Raw genomic sequence first — 16,391 nt, 5'->3', positions numbered from 1 at the left:
TTCCGTCTGACCATTTGGCCAACACAGGTCTAGGGCTATATTCCTTTTGGGCTGCTTGTTTCCAAAAGGTGGTCCTGGGAGACGGCTGTATTTCCCTGCAGGGTCCCACAATGATCAATAATGTCAGTTATACTTTTCTACATGAAACTTCTAGAGGAGATCATCTGGAATTCTAGAGCTGAAATTCATCAGTATGATAAGAAAGCCAGCTCTATCTCTCTTTCATAACTGATGCCAAAGAGATTGTGGAAGTCCTTAACTTTTGTCTTGGTGCAGTGAAGGACTGTATGTGAGTGAACAAATTGAGGCTCCATTCATGTAGGACTTAAATTCTGTTGCTCAGTAAGAAAACTAACATGGAATTAGGATTAAAAATTGTTCTGGATGGGATTGCACTTCCTTTGAAATATCATAGAATCATAGAATCATATTTGTGCCTTGGGGCTGATCTTGGATAAACCATTACTCCTGGCAGGCTAGGCAGATGCTGTGACCAGGAATTCTTTTCCCAGTTTTAGTGTTGCACCAGCTGCACCATTTCATTGGAAAAGTAGATCTGGACACAGTACTTCATGCATTCATCGCCCTAATTAGCCTGATGCAATTCACTGTATGTGGGGTTGCTTATGAAAGTGTTTGGAAACTACAGCTAGAATGGTGAAATTTTCTCCTTCATCTTTCTTCTCGTCCCCCTGGTTGACATTGATGTTTATCACACTATACTCTTAAAGTGCTACAATTCCATTTTGACTCCTCTAGCTGCCTCCTGTTGCATTCTGGGATTTGCAGTTTTAAGGAGGAGTATTTAGAATTCTCAGGTATTCTAAATACCCCTCCTTAAAACTGCCAATACCAGAATGCAACAGGAGGCAGCTAGAGGAGTCAAAGTGGAATTGTAGCACTTTAAGAGTATAGTGTGATAAACATCATTGAGTTCTGGAAGGTTCCCTAGTCCTCCAGAGCAGGTTCTGTTCAGGATCATTGACACCTCTCTTCTGTTGATGAAAGTTCCATCTACATGAAGGGTCATCAAACTGCAACCCTGGGTTACATGAGATGCCTCTCAAGACTGTTTTTGTGCTCTTTGGAATTTCCAGACACACCAAACTAAAGAAAGGGAGTAAAATGCCATTGCAGAAAGCCTCTGGGAGTGGCAATTCACCTTTTAAAATAATTTGTAGTGTTCAGCATCAAATATAATATTTTTCAAAACCAGAAGCAGATTTTTGGCTACTTATGTTTTGTCTCTCACTCCTTTTCTGGCATTTTCAGCTGTCTGTGAGACTGCTGGAACTTTATGGAGTAAATCTTTGGCTTCTGGACCTATCATGGGTGCAGACCTCTGTTCTATAGAACCACTCTTTTGGAAGCTGGACCATGAAAGCTAATAACATAATAGAATTGCTGGTCCTTAAGGTGCTGTGAGACAGTGTTGGTTTCACTGATGATGATGTACAGAAATCAAAGCTAACTCTACATGGGTTAATATATCCAAAGCAGCTTTGAGGCCCTTAAATAAAAATACAGAAGAACAAGAAAGAATTGAGTTACTTTGGGGATGAGCATTTTATTTGCATCCATCTTGATTTCACTAGAAAAGAGTATCCACCCATTTGCTGTCAGAGCCAGCAAATAGTCCACTTTGAGCCTTGTGTGATCCCTCTGAGCTCATTATGTTGCTAGTGTGCTTCAAAGGACCTTGGGAGCAGGTTTCTAAGGGAGGAAGCAAGGTCGATGCTTGGATGGGAGAAGCCAATTGAAATCAATGGGAATTGATTTAGAGTGTAGGGGCACTGTGTTAAAATCTCCAGTCCTGTGATAGAGCTTCATGAATATTAACAGGGATAGAATCGATAACAAGCTGATTTTCAGATGTAAAAGTGGCTCCTTTTTGTCTGTAGATTAAAAGAAATAGCCATCTTATTTCCTTTTCCCCCTCCTTGTTTTTTTTAAAATGAGATGCAAAACTTTTTTTAAAAAAATGTGGTTTCAATATTTTAAACACATATAGTATGTGGTACACAACTATTTTTAAGCTATTGGATAGGAGTTATGTTCAGCACATATTATTTATGGACATTGTTTTCTTTACATGACTTAAAATCAAAAGTGTTTTTTGTCCATTCCAGTGGAATCATTTAAGTGTGAGAGATCTCTTTTTAGAAATCAAGTAGATCATAAAATTATATTTCACATGAACAGAGCTGTGAAATGAAACAGAGTTGTTACCAGACTGATAAACCCTCTAGCTCTCTGTAAGCCAGCCTCCATTTTTTAGTTTAATTTTCTCATCTGAAATATAGAGAAAGTAATATTTAGGGATATGTGAGGAAACCACACTGGGGGGTTTGGTCTTCTTTCTTTTTTTCAGACTTCACCTGACTCACACTCCTGGACCATCTGGGCATTAGAGACAAGTTGAGCTCTGAAATCTATATGGTGATAGGAAACTTCAGGCACATCTGAATAAATGTGCTCATTTGAATAGAGTGCCTAGGAAAATATGCACATTTCAAATGTATTCAAGCAGTGGTGAAACACACTTTACTTGGTAAAATAATGAATTCATACTTTGCACACATTTCAAAACAAGTGCACAAAAATGCAGTATTTTTTGAAAAATAAGTTAAAAAGGGGTGAAAAGTATTCTTTATTTTAACGGACAGAATTAAGCATGCATTGGGATGTGGAGGTGTGAAAAGGAAGAACTATGTAATAGGTATGCATAATCTTTGTAATATTAATGGATCTTACTAGGTTGTTATAAGGAAAAGTAGGAAGAACACAAAGGCATTAAAGCACTATGGATTGGACTGAAAGAAGTACCTCCATTTGCAGAAACAATGGCCCTGTACAGACTGTCGAAAAGTGCCAGCCTGTGGGCAGGGTAAGGGCTGAGCATACTCATGCTCGAAGCCCTAGCACTGCTGGCAGGGCATTATTGTGGAACACGCTGGTCTACACAGTGCACGCCTCTGGCACAGTGCCCAAATAGCACAATGTGGAAGGTGCTTCATCATGGTGCACTGCTTCGCCTGTGATGCCCCTTCCACGGAGCAAGAAGAAGCTGCTTTTTGTGGCTTCTTTTTGCGCCCTCCAGAGGCTGTGGTGTGCAGTTGCTGCAGGCTCCATCTGGGGCAAAAAGGGGTGCCATGTACAGCCCCAATTATTTCATTTGTGGAAAGGTCTAAGATCCAACAAAACCAAGGCCTATTGGAATGCAAAGCAAGTAGTTGAGGGAACTGAGGGGAGGGGGGAATACAGACAGGCAGAAAGGGGCGGCGAGACTCTGCCTCTTTCTGCCTCGGATGGAGGCCACAGCAGACAAACGCTGCGGCTTCCATGAGGCCTAAAAAGAACCTGCTCCTGGCGGGTTCGTTTTAGGTTGTGCATGGGGTGCCATTGCCACCCTTGTGCACAATGAGAATGTCTGTGTGGTGTGGTGACGTTTGGATGCTGCGCCGCACGTACATCATCATGGCAGCCCCCATATGCACAGGGCAAGCCATGATGGCACCCGGACAGTGAGATAGGACTCGGGAGCATCCCATTGTCCCTAATGGTGGTGCAATGTGTGTGTGGCCAGTAGCACAGCTGAATGCACATGCCATTATTGGAGACAATGGGGCTTGCCATCCATGGATGCTTAAATCCATGGATGGCAAGCCTGCGAATAGTGAGGACCCACTGTAATAGCTATCTTTAAGGTGTCTGAAGAGCTTAAATATCATGGAGAAGCAGAAGCAAGCTTGTGAAGTCGAAGGCTTTCATGGCCAGCATCCATGTTTTTTTGTGGGTTTTTCGGGCTATGTGGCCATGTTCTAGAAAATTTTCTTCTGCCACATAGCCCGAAAACCCCACAAAAAACCATAGAAGCAAGCTTGTTTTCTGTTTCTTCTGGGGCTAGGACTCCGGCCAATGGATTCAAATTACACACAGAGAGAGTCCAAATAAACATATGGAAGAACATCCTGACAGTAAGAGCAGACCTCTTTAGAAGGTGGTAGCTGGTAGGAGTTTTTTAAGTAAAGGCCAGATGGATGCGTCTCAGGTATTGTTATCTGTGGATTACTGCAGAAACGGGTTGAATTAGATAGCCCTTGGTTTACCTTCCAGTGTGTCTTCATGTAGTGGGGGGATTTCTATGCAGTTGTCAGTTAAAAATTACCCTAAAAATCTATCAGAAGCTTCTATCAGAAGCTTCTGCAAACAGGTGTGGTGTGTTAACATCATCATCATCATCAGCAACAACAAAACAGGTGATGTTTGCTGACCCCGCAGCAGTTCTCTGCCTCATCATAAACACTGTGATAGATGATTTCCTAAACCTCTGGGTCATATTTCTGAGAGTTTAACAGGAAGATAAGACACAGAAAAATATTATCCAATAAATGGAACACCAGAAAAAGAAGTCTTCATCTCACTCAATTCATGTATTCATAACCATTATAAAATAATAATAATAATAATAATAATAATAATAATAATAATAATAAACTGTTTATTTATAGCCCGCTTTTCCTTGGCAGATAAAAGCGGGTTACACAGAAGTACACAAATGTACACTTTACAAACAGTAATCACATAAAATCCAAATCAATATATAAACTATTAAAAACAGCATAAAAGTACAAGATTAAAACCACACACTAACTGGCTTAAAGTGCTGGTGCAATGGGGAGAGAGCAGATATTTCAGCATCTAGGGGAAAGCCTGTTGGAAGAGGAAGGTTTTTAACCTCTTCCTAAATAGGTCAAGGGAGGTAGCCGAGCGGAGCTCACCAGGAAGAGAGTTCCAAAGCTGCGGGGCCGAGATAGAAAACGCCCTCTGTGCAGTCACGGAATATTTTGTGTCTGGAACCCTCAACAATTGCTTCCCGGCTGACCTGAGAGCGCAGGGCGGATTATATGGGGATAGGCGGTCCTCTAAGTACCCTGGGCCCAAGTCATTTAGGGCTTTATGCATTTTAATCATAGTATCTATTATATAATGGTTATTAATTTATATGTTGAGTGGGATGAAGACTTCTTTTTCTGGTGTTCCATTTATGGGATAATATTTTGGGGTTTTCTACCTGTACATCAGGGGTAGGCAACCTTTTTGAGCCGGGGGCCGGGTTGCTGTCCCTCAGAAAACTGGGCAGGGGGGGGGGAAGCAAAAAAAAAATAATTAATTTTTTTTAAAAAAATTAGATAAATAAATAAAAAATAATTCCTACATACACTGCACACATCATATTTTGAAGTAAAAAACAAAATCGGTTTCAGGTGTCTTGCACCAACTATACTTCTCAGAAGTGTGTACTTGGTCAAGGTACTTTGGTTTTTCTTCACTGTGCATGAGTTTGGCCATGCCTCAGAAGCTGACTGATATCAATATCACCACCATCACCATCATCATCATCATCATCATCATCATCATCATCATCATCATCATCATTGTTAAAGCAGACCTTTTAGCATTAAAAGCACTGAAAATACACAGAAATGCACTTTAGAAAGTCACACTGTCTCGCCTTCAGAAAGAGTGAGTGCATGCCTCAGAAACTGACTGATATCATCATCATCATCATCATGACCACTATTATTGTTAAAACAAAGTAGACCTGTACAAGTGGAATGCAAATCCTCCTCCTCCTCTTCCTGCTACTCTTCTTCTTCTTCTTCTTTTTCTTCCTCCTCGTCCTCTTCTTCCTCCTCCTGCTACTCTTCCTCCCCCTTCCTCCTCCTTCCTTCCTCCTCCTCCTCTTCTTTTTCCTCCTCCTCCCTCCTCCTCCTCCTCCTCCGCTGGTCACTGCTGCCTTGCCAGGCCTGGGCCAGCCCACGTGGGGACCAGAGGAGGAGCTCCTCCTCTTGATGCTGGCTGGCCAATGGGGGCAGACTGGAGCTCTAACCGCCTGCCCCCCTGCCAGCAGCCATTGACCAGCCAGCTTCAGGAGGAGAAACTTTTCCTATTTAGCCTTGCATGCGTGTGCAGGGCAAGAGGAGGCTGCCGGCTGGCGCAAAGGCTTCGGCGGTGGTGGCGGCAGCGGCGGCAGCAGCAGCAGCAGCAGCAGTGTGCTGCCATTGCCATCGCTGCAACTGCCTCTACGGCTTCCTCCTCTGCCTCCTCGGCCATGGAGGTCGTCTGCGGCCCGCCCTCCTTGGTGCCCTCCCCGCTGCCGCCGCGGTACCTGGTGTCAGCGGCAATCAGCAGCAGGACTGGGCTGGGGCCAGTCCCATGGCCTCGCCGGGCCGGATTCGGCCCACGGGCCGGACGTTACCAACCCCTGCTGTACATCTTTTCAAATATGTGCTCTGAGTGATCAACCTTCTACAGTTTTGGATATGTTGTTGTACATATGGAGCATTCTCCACTTGCTTGAATATTATTATAGTACATTCGTAAGATTGGCTGTCCCTAATGCACAACAATCAAGTATAATTTGCATAATTTGAATTCACTTGTGCTTTCCATATTGTAATTTTAGGCATTGACTCAAAAGTCAAATGTATGGAATAATCATTATGGATCAGTTGTCAAAGAACACTCTCTCTGATCATACCAGGCAATTTCCTAGCAGTGGAAGGCAGGCCAAGTGGGGATAATTCAATCATGAGTGTGCTCATGTTGAAACTGAACCTGTGAATTCACCCTTGTAATGGCCAGTGGCAAATGTTTGTCCAGACTACAAGAAGTGGAAGAATGAAGGCTACTGGTTCAGGTGTAAAATGGGGGAGGGTAGCTTTTGCAAGCTAAATAATGAGTACGAGAAATTCACCGAAATTTTCTTTATAGAGATTCAGACCGGAATGTGTTTCAATTCAAAAGCTAAGGAGATTATTGCGTGCACTTTATCCCATTGTTTTCCTGGCAGGATACACACACGCTTAACTTCAAAGACAGGTCTTGCCACATTCTCCTGTATGTAGCCCTTATGCAGCCCATATGTAACCTGGGCTTATCCAACGTTTTTTTAAGGATGGGATTTTCCCTGCACACGAGCTGCATATGGGATAATGTGGTAAGAGTCATCTTTGAAGTTAAATGCACATGTATCCCATTGATGAAATGATGGTAAAATGAAGGCCAGTATTGTGTTGAGTAATAGTCCCTTATATTAGCAGTTCCACTTTTTGTACATTATTGTAGGGAGATGCAAGCAACAGCAAAAGTCTACTGACTTTTTGTCCTCGATTTCCTGAATGCCTGGCATGGGCATGTCCATGTAGTCAAGACAAAATGGGAGACTGTGGCTTGGATCTATTTTTAATTCAATATTTATTTATTTCATTTTTATGAAAGAGACAAAAGGTGGCTCACAAGATAAAAACATTTTTTAAAAAACTTTACAGTAAGAATTTAAGAAGAAAATTATCCAGTTAAAACAGTATTAAATTAATATAAAAACATACAAAAGTTAGAAACATAACTAAAACACACACCTCATTTTAAAAAAAAAACCTGCCCTGTCATGGTTATATATTAAAATGCTTGCCTAAATGAAAACACTTTTCCTTGTGAAAAGAAAGCAGATAGGGGACCTGTGCATCTAGAACAGGAGAGGTTATTATTCAAGCCACCCAATTCTGGATGTCCTTGGCTGTCTGGAAATCACATGCTCCATCCAAAGACCAGACATTTGGGGAAAATGCAGCATGAATGTGATAGCCTTAACAGTCATCTTTGGCAGAATGATGGCAAATAGTGGCCTTTGTTCTAGTGGAGGCTTTAGCATTGAGGCCATAGAGACAATTTCAAAAGTAACTCTTTACTTTCCCAGTTCAGAAAATAAAGGATGTAGGCTGCATCTGCTCTGCAGAAATAAACCAGTTTGAAACCAATTTAACTTTCCTCTCTTAAGGCCCCCTTCTCTTACTACTACTATGAGTTCTCCTGAGAATCTCCTTACTTTCCTAAGTCCTCCCACTCAAAATTCTCAGGCATTCTAATCCCGCTGCCACTGACCTCCTTGGGCTTTCAATCACCCCTTCTTCCACAATGCCCTCCAACCTTCTGTTCTCGCCTCTGTCTCCCCCATCCTGCGTCCTCCTCTGCTGGATTCCTACTGTGTCCACAACCTCTTGGAACCTCCATTCTTAGCTCTCCTTCTTCAATTTCTCATCTCCTCCTAGCCACCTGTCCTGCCCCACTCTCTCCCTCCCTTCTAGTCCTTATTGCATCTGTCTGCCCCTGCACTGTCTATTCCAAGATGCCCCCTCCCCACTCTCCCAGTCTTCCATCTCATCTCTTTCTCTACTTAATTCCTCTCCTCTTTCAGCATCCTTCTTTTCCCTCCATCTCTCAATTTACCTCTCACCTCTTCACTCCTCTCCTCTTCCTCCTCTTCTTCCTTCTCCAGCTTCCCACTCTCCAATCCAACCTCACCCCATGCTGACACCTCTTCTAATGCTCCTTCTTTTAACCCGCTTTCCCTCATCACCAATGTGTCATCATACATCATTCAATTGCCTTGGAGGTTACTCATGACTTGTTTTGAGTTCCGAAAGGGGGTCTGTTGATAGTGAGCACCCCCCTCCCAAACCCCTTGTACTGGTGGCAGATGTCATCCCTCCCCTGCTAATCAAAAAGTCTTGAAGATTTCACCCAGAGAATCCTGCATCCACTATACTAAAGGCTGTACCTACTGAATTTATCCAGTGCAGACGAGTAGCTTTTGTTAACCTTATATTTTGAAATTTGTTGTTTGTTGTTAATTGCTGCCAAATCAGGTTTAACTTATAGTGACCCTATGAATGAGGGACCTCTAAGTCCCCCTATCATCAACAGCCCTGCTCAGGTCTTGCAGAATAAAGGCTATGACTTCCTTGCTGGAGTCTATACATCTGAAATGTGGTCATAGAATCTTAGAATCATAGAGTTGGAAGAGACCGCAAGGGCCATCCAGTCCAACCCCCTACCATGCAGGAAATCCAAATCAAAGCATCCCCGACAGGTGGCCATCCAGCCTCTGTTTGAACACCTCCAGGGAAGGAGACTCCACTACACCGAGGGAGTGTGTTCCACTGTTGAACAGCCCTTACTGTCAGGAAGTTCCTCCTAATGTTGAGGTGGAATCTCTTTTCCTTCAGCTTGCATCCATTGTTCCAGGTCCTGTTCTCTGGAGCAGCAGAAAACAAGCTTTCTCCCTCCTCAATATGACTTCCTTTCAAATATTTAAACAGGGCTATCATATCACCTTTTAACTGTCTCTTCTCCAGACTAAATATCCCCAACTCCCTAAGTCGTTCCTCATAGGGCATGGTTTCCAGACCTTTCACCATTTTAGTCGCCCTCCTTTGGATACACTCCAGTTTCTCAACATCCTTTTTAAATTGTGGTACCCAGAACTGGACACAGTATTCCAGGTGGGGCCTGTCCAAAGCAGAATACAGTGGCACTATTACTTCTCTTGATCTAGACAATATACTTTTATTGATGCAGCCTAAAATTGCATTGGCCTTTTTAGGTGCCGCATCGCACTGTTCACTCATGTTCAACTTGTGGTCCACTTGGACTCCCAGATCCCTTTCACATGTAGTGTCATTCAGCCAGGTGTCCCCCATCCTATATCTGTGCATTTTATTTTTCTGCCTTAAGTGCAGTACCTTACATTTCTCCGTGTTGAATTCCATTTTGTTAGCTTTGGCCCAGCTTTCTAATCTATTCAGGTCATTTTGAATTTTCATCCTGTCCTCTGAAGTATTAGCTATTCCTCCTAATTTGGTGTCATCTGCAAATTTGATAAGTATGCTCCCAATCCTGTCGTCCAGGTCATTGATAAAGATGTTGAATAACACTGGTCACTTCTCTCCAGGATGAAGAGGAGCCATTGTTGAGCACCCTTTTCCTGCTGTCTTCTACTTTGCCAAGTATTATTGTCTTTTCTAGTCTTCTCGTGATATACCCAAAGTACGACAGCCTCAGTTTAATTCTCATGGCTCCTAGGGAGAGTTCAGGCTTGATTTGCTCAAAGATCCTTTTTTTAAAATTATGATTTAGCAAGTGACAGTATCCACAGAACTCATGTCCAGCACCACATCTGAAATGAATTCTATTTTTGGGGCAGTACAGACCACCCCTTTCAGGGCAGTCTGTAGGTGCCTGTTTTTGGTCCGCAGCATTGCCATAGCAACCAAACCACCTGGCCACCCAGTTCTGCCTAGAGTCCCTCCATTTTGGGATGTCGTAAGGGCTGTGTTGCAACCATTATGACATCTCATCCTTTGCATGATATATGAGAGCTGCGACGCCCACACATCATGCACATGCCCCCAGTGTGGGTGGGGCGGCGCTGTAATGGTGCTATCCACATGTAGTAGGGCTCAGGACCATGTGGTTGGTGTGCGGTCCCGAGCCCTTCTATCGCTGTCATGACATCGTGTCCTGGCGGTGAGTACCAGGCCTCTATCTGCTTTTTTCACTGTGCATCTCAGACAACCACACCTAGACACTGGAAATATGATGGCATGGACAATCTTAACTTTAGTATATTTTAACACTTCAGGACCTTTTCTAGGGTTTCCCCCCCAAATTTTTCAAGTTTCAGTATCCTGATTTCTTGACTACTGTCTCCATTCTGATTAATGAATGAGAGGAGTGCAAAACTGCATGATGGGGCTGTGGCTGATTCTCCACCACTACCGTATTCCACATAGCCTCCTTAGTAAAAGCCCAATTACCTCCATTTTCCTCTATAATTTTCCTTTTAAAATCACAAGTGTTATGTCACTTCCTGTGCTATTTTGAGACTACAGCAGCAGTGAGGGTATTAAGGTGTTTGAGAGATTATGTGGAATGGGTGGGATATCTTTGCATGTTTTCATGTATTGGGGGGATTTCTATGCAGTTGTCAGTTAAAAATTACCCTAAAATGGTAAATGGTACCAATTTTGGTACCAATTTTGTCAAAATAAATTTTCTGGTGGTGGTGGGGGGGGGGGCTATATAACAGGTGATGGAGGTTGAGGGTTCCCCACAGGTTGTCTGCTGTTTGCAGTGCTTACTTAGTCTACTCCTACCTTATACATTCCCCAAACTGGTTCTGAAAGACTTGGAAATCCACTGGAGTTGGTTTGGGAATAGCAGTGTGAAGGGCAGATGAAACAATGGAGATGACAGATGAAAGCGTTCTGCTCTGATTCTAAGGACCCATAGTGCTATTATTCCATTTTAATTGGAAGAGTTCTATCTATGGGAATCCTGAGGTTTGTAATTTAATGAGGCATTGGAGCACTCTGGTTGAGAATACTAAATGTTAATCCCTAATCTACCACCGGTCCCAGTATTCTCATGTGACAGAACCATATAGGTTAAAGTGGAATCATAGTGCTATAACTGTGTAATGTGAATAGACCCCAGCACATTATAAGATTTGGTCCTTATGTTACACTTTATTTTTTTTCTTGTATGAGATTGTGTATGTTAACATTTACTCATTATTCGTGTAGAACAGGAAGCAAAGGAAAGATTAATTCTGGGTCTGTGTAGGGTTTGTGTTCATTTTTTTTTTTTTTTTTTTTTTTTTGCATTTATGTTTAAAATTCTGATTGAAGTAAGCCGCCTTTTTAATTTTAGGGGGGGGGGGGGAGCTTACATAAAAGGAAACTCTTATCTGCAAGTCTTTTCCTGGCCAGCCTGCACAATAGAACAGATGCATTTAATTGACACATTGTGGATCAAGCATACTGCTGATAGTTCCTTTTAATGTACCAACATTTCAAGGGTTGGGGGCAGATTAAAGACCCTTTTGCCTTACACAGTCACTGAAAATCACAGCAAATTAACCAAAGCTGGCCTGTTAACCAAACAGATTTCAAATGGAACTGCCAATTCCAATGCTAATTTTTTCTTTTTCTACACAGTTTTTTTTAAAGGGGGGGGGGGGAGAGGGGAGGCTCAATCACATTTCTAAAAAGCACACCACTCTTCTCTTGGGAAAACAAAGAAAATTCCTGATTTCACAGGCATTCCTGCTTAAAAGAGGTCTTGTTACTTTATAGCTCATGAAAGACAAAAAGGCAACTGCTTACTGGGATTTGATGTTTATCTCAGCCTAGAAAATCAAAGTTTTACTGGGTTCAGAAATGCCAAAGCAGCATATTTTATACTCCTTAAAAGAAAAGAAAAGAAAAGAAAAGAAAAGAAAAGAAAAAGTCAGTGTCTGGAAGTGAAAAACATCTGCATCTAAAACAGGACAATTAACAACAAGCAATGAGTGATGCTAATGCTGTTGGTCTATTTTTGGTCACCAGCTACGTGATCAGGAAAAACAAGGAATGCAACTGCCTTTCTTAACCCTTCATGATGCATGATCTGTATTGTTTTTAACTAACTCACCCTGTTTATTACAATAATATGTGAACAAAAATGTGTTCACCCTTATTTTAGTTTGAGAAATGGTGTGTGTGTGTGTGTGTGTGCGCGCGCGCATAGGTAGATCAGATTTATTGAATTGAGCAGTTGTCATTCACTGTCAAATGATCTTTGACTTATGGCAACCATATCAGTGAGATACCTCCATGTCATCAACAGAGTCATCAGCAGCTCTGCTCAGGTCTTGCAAATTCAGTGCCATAGCTTCTTTGATTGAGTCATTCTATCTGTAATGTGGTCTCTCTCTTTTTCTACTGCCTTCCACTTTACCTAGCATTAACATAGGATCCAGTGAGTAATCTTATCCTCATGGTATGTCCAAAGTACATTATAGGCCCGAGACAGATGGGTAGGAAGCACCATCATTGGGCCAAAACTAGGGTTCAAGAGCATGCAGCGTCTGCATGCTCCTGAACCATAGTGCATGGCGGCAGCACCATCATGACATCCACCCGTCCACATGCAGCCTGCCATGATAATGCAAGTGCAGCACAGCATCCAGGCAGCACAGCACAGCACTGCACTTGTGTCATGGATGCACCACAGTGCACTAATGGCACACTGATGGTGACGCCTGTGCATGCCAAAAAGAACCCGCTTTTAGTGGATTCTTTTTGGTGTAAAGGAAGCCCGCATGGTTTGGTTGCTGCAGGCTCCCTCAGGGGAAAAAACAGGCAGCTCCAGACCACCCTTTTGGGGCAGTCTGTTGAGCCTCATACTTTATTTTTACTGTCTTTCCACAAGCATATAAAAAACCTCTTTATTCCAGAAGACCATTGAGAGAATTGATTTTTTATTTTATTTTAGGAGATACAGATGAATCATTTTGTTTTCTAGGGAGAGTTCAGGCTTGACTTGCTCCAAGTTCATGGTATCTGTAAAACTCTCCCCCAGCCTCACATTTCAGATGAGCTGATTCTCATCCAACGGGCTTTCTTCACTATCCAACTTTCACAACTAAACATCAAAATAAGAAATAAAATGACATGAATGATTCTGATTTTGTGTACTTAATTATAGCAAAGAAAAGGTCAAATATACTGGATGACTTTTGTCAATTTTGTTTGGTTGTCTGGTTACCCTTGTTTTAACTGTCAATCTGCCATTCTAGGCATGTCTGACAGGGATGAGAAAAGGGTTTGGATGAACATCTAGTGATGTATCTCTGATGACGTTTAGAAGTCATGCACTTGATCAGTGTCTGGATAAAGTCTTCTAGTTCATTTTTTTTAATGAATAGAACAAATATAAATGCCTGTACCAATAATAAACATAATCCTGCAGCAACTATGTGCTGTAGGAATGGAACTAAAATGTTGCTCCAGTATGTAACGATAAGCAAGCTCATTGATCTCATTTATTTATTTATTCCAGCAGACCATTGAGAATTGATTTTTTATTTTATTTTAGGAGATACTGAACTTCTATATTGTATTGGACTTCTAGCTGCTGTTGTTAATGGTTTATGTATTTAAATAGTCTTCATTTTATGGTCATTTAAGTGCTTTTTAACTTTTGCATGCTGTGATTTTTTTAAAAAACTATATTTGTTTTAACTCTCATAAGCCATCTTCAATCCTGAATTGGGAAAAAGGGAGGATAGTAGAAATAGTAGTAATAATACAGGGGTGAGTAGCCATTGAGAGTCTGGAGGTCAAATCCAAAAGAAACTCCATTTCACAAAAAGATGGAGATCGGACAGGCTGTATCTGCTGCTTTTCTTAAAGAAAGTGACTTAAAGAAAGGAAGTCACTTCCTATATAATCAACCTGTTTCAGGATTAAAATAAGTGGTGGGTAAGACTGGCTTGAAAACAGGAGGATTCTGGTATATAAAGCTTTACACTTCTCAGGTCCAGAATCAAAACTGGATGGGCACATGCCTCAGTTATGTCCCCAGCTTCTATCTTCAATATGGAGTTAAAATCAGAATGAATGTGAGCAATTTCCTCCACAAAGTATTTAGAAAATTCATTATAGTGCTCTTCTGAGGGCTCCTCCTCAGCAATCTGAGTTCTAGAATGTAATTGCTCTTTAACTATACAGAACAGTTGCATTGGATGAGATTGAGTTGATGTAATAGAGGCAGCAAATAATTGTTTTGGCCCTCCCTGCTGCAAAGTAGGATCTAAAATGGCTCTTTACCCATGCTTAATTGAATTCATCCTGAGTCTTTCTCCACCATTGCTCTAGTTATCTATATTGCAATAGAATAGCAAGTACATTTCTATACTGCTTATCAGTGCACTTAAGCACTCCCTAAGTGGTTTACAATGTATAAGTCAATTGCCCCCAATAAGCTGGGTGCTCATTTTAGAGAGCCCAGAAGGATGCCAGGCTGAGTCAACCCTGAGCCCCTGGCTGGTATTGAATTAACAGTCTTGTGATTTGTGAGTGAGTAGCTGCAGTGCAGGCATTTAACCACTACACCACCAGGACTCCTACCTAAGTGCATCATTACCCTGAGTTCCTCAGAAAACCAAAGAGCCCATGCTCTGCAGCCAAGTAAAGGATGCTTAAGAGCAACTACCTGGGTCACCTCCCTATTCCATAGATCAACCAGGGTCTCAGCAGGAATTGGGAGAAAACCCCAGAGCATTCTTTGGAATCAATTCATCTCTGAGTGGATCATTTTAATCAGTCTTCTGCCCTTGCAGAGGTTAGGAGTCCTAGCAAATCTAAGCCCTGTCAGTCAGTAATCTGTGTATGACAACAGGATTTTATCAAAACCTCCTACCCCCAGATCATCATATTGGCCTGCAAAAACAAAACAAAACAAAAAACAGATCAAGAGTGTGGCCTGATGTATATGTGGGGCCAGATATTAACTGATAAATGCCCATGGTTGCCATAGAAGGCATGGAATCCTGACCTGGCCCTCATGAGGGTGCTACCGTATGCATGTCACAATGAAATGCACAGATACAGGATGAGGGGCACCTGGCTTGACAACAATACACGTGAAAGGGTTCTAGGAGTCCTAGTAGACCACAAGTTGAACATGAGTCAACAGTGTGATGTGGCAGCTAAAAATCCAATGTGATTCTAGGCTGCATCAATAGAAGTATAGTGTCTAGATCAAGGGAAGTAATAGTACTACTCTATTCTGCTTTGGTCAGAACTCACCTAATGGATCCCAAAGGATGCCTGAATGTTCTGTAATTGTTTTTTCAAATCCCTGTTGATACTTTGTCCAGTTCTAGGCACCACAATTGAAAAAAGATGTTGAGAAGCTGGAGTGTGTCCAGAGGAGGGTGACCAGAAAGGTGAAACTTCTGGAAGCCATGCCCTGTGAGGAGAGACTTAGGGGCTGGGTATGTTTAGCCAGGAGAAGAGGTGATATGATAGACCTGTTTAAATATTTACAGAGATGTCATATTGAGGATGGAGAAAGATTGCTTTCTGCTGCTGCAAAGAATAAGACCCGGAACAATGTATGCAAGCTAAAGGAAAAGAGATTCCATCTCAACATTAGGAGAAACCTCCTGAAAGTAAGAAATGCTTGACTGTGGCATACACTCCCTTGGAGTGTGGTGGAGTCTCCTTCTTTGGTGGTTTTTGTATACACTCATACCTTGGAAACTGGTGAACAGGGTACATCAGTAGAGTAATGGTCTTATAGTAGATCACTGTGGCTCTAAGCCAGTGATTCCCAAACTTTGGTCCTTTCCAATTTTTAGAATTCAGATCCCAAAGGCCTTAGCCAGCTTAGCCAGTGGTCAGGAATTCTGGGAGCTGAAGTCCAAGGTATGTGGAGAAACAAAGTTTGGGAACTTTAAATGAAGGGCTCTAAGCCCTTCATTTAAGGGGCAACAGGCACACTGTGCATTAGACTGTTGTTTTAAAAATATCTTCCATTCCTGTATTTTATTTAATTTTTCTCTTTAGAAGCAACTAATAATTCTTTTGCTGCACTGTTTTAATATCTCGAAGATCTAGTGATGTTTAAGAAAATAAATGTATTTGAGGAAATTGTCCTATAAACCTAGAAAAAAAGAAATAAAGCTTCAGTTATTGTGCATTTTGTAAAACTGGGGT

Source organism: Sceloporus undulatus, unplaced genomic scaffold, assembly GCF_019175285.1.
Source record: "Sceloporus undulatus isolate JIND9_A2432 ecotype Alabama unplaced genomic scaffold, SceUnd_v1.1 scaffold_22, whole genome shotgun sequence".
NCBI lineage: Eukaryota > Metazoa > Chordata > Lepidosauria > Squamata > Phrynosomatidae > Sceloporus > Sceloporus undulatus.
Note: the sequence above shows the minus strand (reverse complement) of the source record.